A 9,520-nucleotide genomic window follows, 5' to 3' on the forward strand; every position below is an offset into this window, starting at 1 on the left:
TTGTGCTTGACTGGGCTTGACTCCAGATCCACTCTGCACATCATTCATCCTCTCTGGGTCATTGAGCTGGTGAGCACGTGATCTCCTCATTGTGACAATGGCAGAAGCATAAGAAGGCATGCCCATCCATGCATGCACATTGCAAATTATTGTCTGCACAGCTGAGGAAAGTGTGAGGCAGCACCACCACTCTGACCCTAACCATGCTTCTCTGTCTCGTTGAACTTCAGAAAGAAGAGGAACAGCCCCCATATCTGGGATGAAGTCCCTCTCTGCATGTCCAGGCCTTTATCTCTGGACTCAGGAGCCCTCAGGAACCTCTGCACCACAGCAGGTAGGTCATAATTTGTCCAGAATCCAGGGTACTCAGGCTTCAAATACACAAGGACTCAAGGTCAAAGTCCAAACATGGAAATTCTCTGTGTCTGTGTGTGGGGAGGAGCAGGCATCTCACAGAGCCTCTTTCCAGGCTGTGCCTTGGCAGGAGGGTCCAAGCAAATCAGATGCATTCTTTCTCCAGACTTTCCAGTCTCAGCCTGTTGGATTAATACAAGATTGTCTTCTGGTTCTATTAGTTTCTATTGCTGCTGAAACAAATGATCATCAATATGGCAACCCAGGGTAACAAACATCTATCATCTCACAGTTCTGGAGGGTGGAAGTCCAGGAGGTTGGCAGCCCCCTTGATCTGGGTCTCATAGGACTGTAATCTGGGTTTTGGACATCTGGACTCTTCTCTGGAAGTTTTAGGAAGAATCTATTTAGGCTCATTGAGGGTATTGGGTGTTGGTGAATTAAGCTCCTTGTGATCATTGTACTAAGGTCCCCATTTCCTTGATGTCCATTAACTGGGAGTCATTCTTGCTTCTACAGGCTGCTTGCACTCCCTGGCTTGTGGACTACTTCATCTTCAAAGCTAGTGATGGTGGAATGAGTCCTTCTCATTCCTTGAATTTCTCTGCTGATTCTCTTCTCCTCCAGACAGAAGAATTTCCTACACTTAGGGGCTCATGCAATCATATTGGGCCCACCCAGATAAGCCAGGATAATGTCCCAGTTTTAAAGTTTGTGACCTTAATGGCATCCTTAAAATCCTTTTTGCCATGTGATGTAACAGATTCACAGATTCTGGGGGACTGGGGTGTGGACATATTCTGGAAGCTGCTCCACCTAGTGGAGTAGCAGGGTTTGGGGAGGGGGAACAGCAGCTCTGGGAAGATAGACATTCCTCTAGGACAACTGCGATTGTGCAGGATCCCTTGAAATTCCACCTCTGATTCTCCTCCAGGAGTACTTCACAAACCCACATTCTGGACTTGGCCAGGCTCCATGACTACCTGTGATGAGTACCTAGCATCTCTAGGGCTCCTGCGGGGGGCGGGGGGCGGGGGGCGGCGCTAATAAAGGGGATGAAGAGGGTGTCCCTGTGCCTTGGAATGGACAAATCCCAATGGAAACTAGGGAATGCCAAGCTCTATACTCAAGTCTGTGACAGCTTAGTTTGGTTTTGTTAATTTCCATATGAATATTGGCCATGTGTTATTCTCTTTCTGTGTGAGGTTTGAGCTCTTAAGAGAGAGAGAGTTGTGTATTATTTCTTTCTTTAAAAAAGATTTTATTTATTTATTTATTTATTTATTTATTTATTTATTTATTTAGAAGAGAGTGCACAGTAGGGGGTGGGGCAGAAGGAGAGAGAAAGAGAATCTCACACAGACTCCCCACTGAGCACAGCATGACCTCATGACCATAAGATCATGACCTGAGCTGAAATCAAGAGTCTGACACTCAACTGACTGAGCCACTCAAGCATGCCAAGAGAGTTGTGTATTATTTCTCAAAGCATGTAAAGGGGCTGTTAAGAAGTTTATAATTGGAGGAGGGGCAAGATGGTGGAAGAGTAGAGATCCTCAACTCAACTAGCTCCACAAACTTACCTAGATAACTTACCTAGGAAAACATCCTAAACACCTATAAATTCAACCTGAGATGTGAAGAGAGAATGACTGGAATACTACAGAGAGAAATTTTTTTGCTTCTAACAAGGTAGGAAGGGGGGGGGGGAAGAAAAAAGAATAAAATGGGGTAGGAGAACTGCGACTGGCAGAGCTAAAGCAGAGGGGCTAGCACCTCCAGAGGAGGAAAGCCCAGCCCTGGAGAACCAGGAACTTAAAAAATCCACACTGGAGTTTTCCCTGATGGAAGAGTGCTTAGCAGGGAAATTGATCAGAATTATAGGAGGAGCAGTGAAGGTTCAAGATTCCTGGAGTCACTATACGAGGAGGGTTGCCCGGGGGAAAGCTCACTGCAAACCATGGCCCAATATCTGTAAAGGACTGGAGTGCTGCAGCCCTTGGAGCATTTGGGAGAAGACAGGTGGGTCAGCTCCAGAGCTGCCTTTACCTTAGAACCTGGCAACAGAAGGAGGTGGTTGTGCCCCATTCCCTTTAGGAGAGGTGGTGCCTGGGAGCACAGGTCCAGTGGTACAGGGCCCAGATCCCAGGGTGCCCAAGTGGACAAAGTCAGCGATCCTCCATTCCCTCTGGGACTGACGGGAGCAGGTGGGGCACTCTCCATCCATTGGGTGCCCCACAAGCTATGCAGATCAGTGTACCCACGTTTGCCCCCAGGAGCATCTAGGCCAGTGTGGACAGGGAGACTGTGTTTAGTTACTTGCAGGGAGCTGGACTACAGAGAGGGAAATCTGGCCGCCACCATTGTTTTTCCTCTTTGTTTCACCTTGTGCCTGGGAGAGGCGGGGCCTCTAGGGAACAAAGGCTTCACAGGATAAACAGCTCACACTGAGCTGGGCACCTGGCAAGGGGCGGGTCATCTCACCCAGGAGCAGACACCTAAGAATCAGCACAGCAGACCCTTCCCCCAGAAGAACTTCTGGAAGAACAACGGAAGACGAAGTTTATTGACCAAGCAGCCCTGGAAAACTCCAGGACTGAGGGAAAATAGTATATAGAACTAGAGGGTCTTTTTCTTTTCTTTTCTTTTCTTTTCTTTTCTTTTCTTTTCTTTTCTTTTCTTTTCTTTTCTTTTATTGGAGTTCAGTTTGCCAACATATAGCATCCCATCAAGTGCCCCCCTCAGTGCCTGTCATCCAGTCACCCCAACCCCCCACCCACCTCCCTTTCCACCACCCCCTGTTCGTTTCCCAGAGTCTTTTTCCGTTATGACTCGTTTGTTTATCAGACTAAAAACTTTCGATATTTTCTCTTTCTCACCTTAACTACAATATTTTACCAGCTCTCCATTTTTAAGTTTTTTCCTTTTTGACTTTCATATTTCTACAAGTACATGTCTTAGATATATTTTTCACTTCTGACTTCCCTTCAATGTATTCAATTTAATTTTGGTTGATATATGAGATATAGGTATTTGTTTTGTTTTTTTTTTTCTGCCTCGTTTTGTTTTACAATGGTGGAAGGTAGTATCTTCTAAAACATGACCAACATACACCCAGAACTAGGTGGAACACCGTGTTGGTTCATTCTGTGAGATTATATTCTCTTTTCCTTCCCATTCTGCCCCCCACTTTTAACTTGTTTTGTTTTTGTGGTCAATCTTGGGGGCTTTATATAAGTATTGCTGGTTTATATAAATTTGGGATTGAGCATCATCTAACATACAGAACAAAGTACACTCAGAACCAAGAGGATCACCCACTAGGACCCCTCAGGGAGGGGGACCCCTCAGGGAGACTACATTCTCTCTCCACTACAACTTTGTAACCACCACCATCCATCCCCCCCTTTTTTCTCTTCTCTTTATCCTCTTTTTTTAATAAATTTATTTTTTATTGGTGTTCAATTTGCCAACATACTGAATAACACCCAGTGCTCATCCCATCAAGTGCCCCCCTCAGTGCCCGTCACCCATTCACCCCCACCCCTGCCCTCCTCCCCTTCCATCACCCCTAGTTCGTTTCCCAGAGTTAGGAGTCTTTATGTTCTGTCCTCTTTAACTTTTCTTTCTTTTTTTCTTCTTTGTTTTTGGTTTTTGGATTTTTATTTTTACTACTTCATTTTATTTATTTTTTTCTCTCTTTTTTTTAATAAATTAATTTTTATTGGTGTTCAATTTACCAACATACAGAATAACACCCAGTGCTCATCCCGTCAAGTGTCCCCCTCAGTGCCCGTCGACGGGGACTACTTCGTTTTAAAATTAGTTTTTCATTTTAGGGGTCCTTTTGTTTTATTTCATTCTGTTCTTGTTTTCTTTTATTTTCTGGTCTCTGGCCTCTTCAGAATCACCTAGGATGTATTTTACTTAGGTTGTGGTTGATATTTTTGACTCAGTCCACTCATACAGCCACTTTGCACTGAACTAAATGACTAGAAGGAAGAATTCACCACAAAGGAAGAACTGGAAACATACTCTCTGCCACAGAGTTACAGAATTTAGATTTATGTACGATGTCAGAAATTTAATTCAGAAGTACAATTATAAAGTTACTGGTGGCTCTGGATAAAAGCGTTAAGGACTCTAGAGACTTCGTTACTGCAAAATCGAGATAAAATTAGGCCAAAACTAAAAATAGTTTAACTGAGATGCAATCCAAACTGGATACTCTGACTGCTAGAGTTAATTAGGTGGAAGAGAGACTGAGTGACATAGAAGACAAGGTAATGGTAATGAAGGAAGCTGAGGAAAAAAGAGAAAAACAAGTAAGAGGCCATGAGGAAAGGCTTAGTGAAATAAACCATAGGTTTACAAGGATGAATCCACGTCTAATTGGGGTCCATAAGAGATTGAGAGAGAGAGAGAGACAGAGACGGAGACACAGAGAGACACACAGAGACACACAGAGAGAACCACAAAGTGTATTTGAACAAATCATAGCTGAGAACTTCCCAAATCGGAGGAAGGGAACAGGCATTCAGATCCAAGAGATAGAGAGGACCCCCCAAAAACCAATAAAACCATTTAACACCTCAACATTTAATAGTGAAACTTGCAAATTTCAAAGATGAAGAGAAAATTCTTTAAGTAGTGCGAGACAAGAGATTCTTAACTAATATGGGGGGAAATATCAGATTAACAGGAGACCTCTTACTCCTTACTCTGGAAAACTAACAAGGGGTGGTGGAAAGGGAGGTGGGCGGGGGGTGGGGGTGACTGGGTGATGGGCACTGAGGGGGGCATTTGATGGGATGAGCACTGGGTGTTATGCTATATGTTGGCAAATTGAACTCCAATAAAAAAAATAAATTAACTAAAAAAAAAACAAAAAACAGGAGACCTCTTCACAGAGACCTGACAGGCCAGAAAGGGCTGGCATGATATATTCAGGGTACTAAATGAGAAAAACATGCAGCCAAGAATACTTTATCCAGCAAGGCTGTCATTTGGAATAGAAGGAGAGATAAAGAGATTCTAGGATAGAGAGAAACTGAAAGAATATTTGACTACCCAACCAGCTCTGCAATAAATATTAAGGGGAACCTTGTGAAAGAAAGAGGGAGCCCAAAGAAACAATCCACAAAACAGGGAATGTATAGGTAATACAATGACTAAAATCATCGTATGATTATTATGAATACTAAATTCATATCTTTCAATAGTTACTATGAACACAAATGGGCTAAATGATCCCATCAAGAGATGAAGGGTATTGGACTGAATAAAAAAGAAAAACCCATCTCTATCCTGCCTACAAGAGACTCATTTTAGACCTTAGGACACCTCCAGCCTGAAAATGAAGGGTTGCAAAACCATTTACAAACAATTACCATTCAAATGGTCCTCAAAAGAAAGCAGGGTAGCAATCCTCATATCAGATAAATAAGTTTATCCCAAAGACTGTAGTAAGAGATGAAAAGGGACACTATATCATACTTAAAGGATCTATCCAACAAGAAGACCTAACAATCATGAATATTTATACCCCTATTGTGGGAGCTGCCAAAGTATATCAAGCAATTAATAACCAAAGTAAAGACATACTTAGATAATAATACACTAATGGTAGGAGACTTCAACATGGCACTTTCTGCAAATGACAGATATCTAAGCACAACATCACCAAAGAAACAAGGGCCTTAAATGATACACTGGACCAGATAGGTTTCACAGATATATACAGAACATTCCATCTGAATGCAACTGAATACACATTCTTCTCAAGTGCACATGGAACTTTCTCCAGAATAGACCACATACTGGGTCACAAATCAGGTCTCAACTGATACCAAAAGATTGCGATTGTATCTTCCATATTTTCAGACCACAATGCTTTGAAACTAGAACTCAATCACAAGAAGAAATTTGGAAGAAACTCAAACACATGGAGGTAAAAGAGCATCTATTGAAAGATAAATGGATCAACCAAGAAATTAGAGAAGAATTAAAAAGATTCATGGAGGGGATCCTTGGATGGCGCAGTGGTTTAGCGCCTGCCTTTGGTCCAGGGTGTGATCCTGGAGTCCCAGGATCAAGTCCCGTGTGAGGCTCCCTGCATGGAGTCTGCTTCTCCCTCTGCCTGTGTCTCTGCCTCTCTCTCTCTCATAAATAAATAAAATCTTAAAAAAAATATTCATGAAAACTAATGAAAATGAAGATACAACCATTCAAAATCTTTGCGATATGGCAAAAGTGGTCCTGAGAAGGAAATACATCACAATACAAGCCTCCCTCAAAAAATTGGAAAAAACTCAACTACACAAGCTAATCTCGCACCTAAAGGAATTGGAGAAAGAACAGCAAGTAAAGCCTACACCAAGCAGAAGAAGAGAGATAATAAAAATTAGAGCAGAATTCAATGAAATAGAGATAAGAGGAACTGTAGAACAGTTTAACAAAACCAGGAGTTGGTTCTTTGAAAGAATTAATAAGATAGATAAACCACTAGCCAGCATTAGTTTTTTAAAGATTTTTATTTATTTATTCATGAGAGTACAGAGTACAGAGAGAGAGAGAGAGAGAAAGAGATTGGCAGAGACACAGGCAGAGGGAGAAGCAGGCTCCACGCAGGGAACCTGATGCGGGACACAATCCCAGGTCTCCAGGATCAGGCCCTGGGCTGAAGGCAGCGTTAAACTGCTGAGCCACTTGGGCTGCCCCACTAGCCAGCCTTATTAAAAAGAAAAGACTCAAATTAATAATATAATGAGTGAAAGAAGAGAGATCACAACCAATACCAAGGAAATGCAAATGATTTTAAAATACCCACTATTTCCTTTGACATGGAGTGACCTGGAGGGTATTGTGCTGAGTGAAATAAGTCAATCGGAAAAGGACAAACATTATATGGTCTCATTCATTTGGGGAATATAAAAATTAGTGAAAGGGAATAAAGGGAAAGGAGAGAAAATGAGTGAAAATATCAGCGAGTGTGACAAAACATGAGAGTCACCTAACTCTGGGAAATGAACAAGGGGTAGTGGAAGGGGAAGTGGACAGGGGGTGGGGTGACTGGGTGATGGGCACTGAGGGGGGCACTTGGTGGGATGAGCACTGGGTGTTATGCTATATGTTGGCAAATTTAGTTCCAATTTAAAAAATTAAAAAAATCTTAATCTGAAAAAAATATTATGTTTTTAATATAAGTTAAGAGCAGCAATATGCCAACAAGTTAGGCAATCTAGAAGAAATGGATGCATTTCTGGAAAGCCACAAATTACCAAAACTGAAACAGGAAGAAATAGAAAGCCTGAACAGGCCAATAACCACGGAGGAAATTGAAGCAATCATCAAAAACCTCCCAAGGCACAAAAGTCCAGGGCCAGATGGCTTCTCAGGGGAATTCTATCAAACGTTTAAAGAAGAAACAATACCCTTTTTTGCAATGGGTTTGCCGCCAGAACACAGGTGTCATGAAAACCACCACTAAACCTACACCAAAATGGGAAAGACTCACATCAACATCATCGTCATTGGACACATAGATTCGGGCAAGTCTACCACTACTGGCCATCTGATCTACAAATGTGGTGGAATCGACAAAAGAACTATCAAAAAATTTGAGGAGGCTGTTGAGATGGGAAAAGACCCTTTCAAGTATGCCTGGGTCTTGGATAAACTGAAAGCTGAACGTGAACGTGGTATCACCATTGATATCTCCCTGTGGAAATTCGAGACCAGCAAGTATTATGTGACCATCATTGATGCCCCAGGACACAGAGACTTTATCAAAAACATAATTACAGGCACATCTCAGGCTGACTGTGCTGTCCTGATCGTTGCTGCCAGTGTTGGTGAATTTGAAGCAGGTATCTCCAAGAATGGGCAGACCCGTGAGCATGCCCTTCTGGCTTACACACTGGGTATAAAACAACTAATTGTTGGTGTTAACAAATTGGATTCCACTGAACCACCCTACAGCCAGAAGAGATACAAGGAAATCATTAAGGAAGTCAGCACCTACATTAAGAAAATTGGCTACAACCCCGACACAATAGTATTTGTGACAGTTTCTAGTTGGAATGGTGACAACATGCTGGTGCCAAGTGCTAACATGCCTTGGTTCAAGGGATGGAAAGTCACCCGTAAAGATGGGAATGCCACTGGAACCACACTGTTTGAAGCTCTGGATTGCATTCTGCCACCAACTCATCCAACTAATAAGACCTTGCATCTGCCTCTCCAGGACGTCTACAAAATTGGTGGTATTGGTACTGTCCTAGTGGGTCGAATGGAGACTGGTGTTCTTAAGCCTGGCATGGTGGTCACCTTTGCTCTGGTCAATGTTACAACTGAAGTAAAGTCTATTGAAATGCACCAGGAAGCTTTGAGTGAGGCTCTTCCTGGGGACAATGTGGGCTTCAATGTCAAGAAGGTATCTGTCAAAGATGTTCGTCGTGGCAACGTGGCTGGTGACAACTTTTGCTGTCGCACCAATAGAAGCACCAATAGAAGCAGCTGGCTTCATGGCTCAGGTGATATCCTGAACCATCCAGGCCAAATCAGTGCTGGATATGCATTTGTGCTGGATTGTCACACAGCTCACATTGCTTGCAAGTTTGCTGAGCTGAAGGAGAAGATAGATCATCGTTCTGGAAAAAAGCTGGAAGATGGTCCCAAGTTCTTGAAATCTGGGGATGCTGCCATTGTTGATATGGTTCCTGGCAAACCTATGTGTGTTGACAGCTTCTCTGACTATCCTCCTCTGGGCTGTTTTGCTGTTTGTGACAGGAGACAGACAGTTGCTGTGGGTGTCATCAAGGCAGTGGACAGGAAGGCAGCTGGAGCTGGCAAAGTTACCAAGTCTTCCCAGAAAGCTCAGAAGGCTAAATGAATATTATCCTCAATACCTGCCACCCCAGTCTTAATCAGTGGTGGAAGAATGGTCTCAGAACTGTTTGTGTCAATTGGCCATTTAAGTTTAATAGTAAAAGAGTGGTTAATGATAACAAAGCATCATAAAACCTTCAGAAGGAAAGGAGAATGTTTTGTGGATCATTTGTTTTTTGTGTGTGCATGTGTGGAAGTTTTAAGTTATTAGTTTTTAAAATCAGTACTTTTTAATGGAAATAACTTGACCAAAAATCTGTCACAGAATTTTGAGACC

At 42.6% G+C, this 9,520-nt stretch overlaps 1 pseudogene; it reads left to right on the forward strand.

Moving 5' to 3' along the window:
- The first annotated feature begins 7,855 nt into the window (after positions 1 to 7,855).
- Positions 7,856 to 9,247, forward strand: LOC121481441 (annotated as a pseudogene).
- The last annotated feature ends 273 nt before the right edge of the window (positions 9,248 to 9,520 follow it).

The sequence above is a fragment of the Vulpes lagopus genome, chromosome 2, assembly GCF_018345385.1.
Source record: "Vulpes lagopus strain Blue_001 chromosome 2, ASM1834538v1, whole genome shotgun sequence".
Taxonomy (NCBI): domain Eukaryota; kingdom Metazoa; phylum Chordata; class Mammalia; order Carnivora; family Canidae; genus Vulpes; species Vulpes lagopus.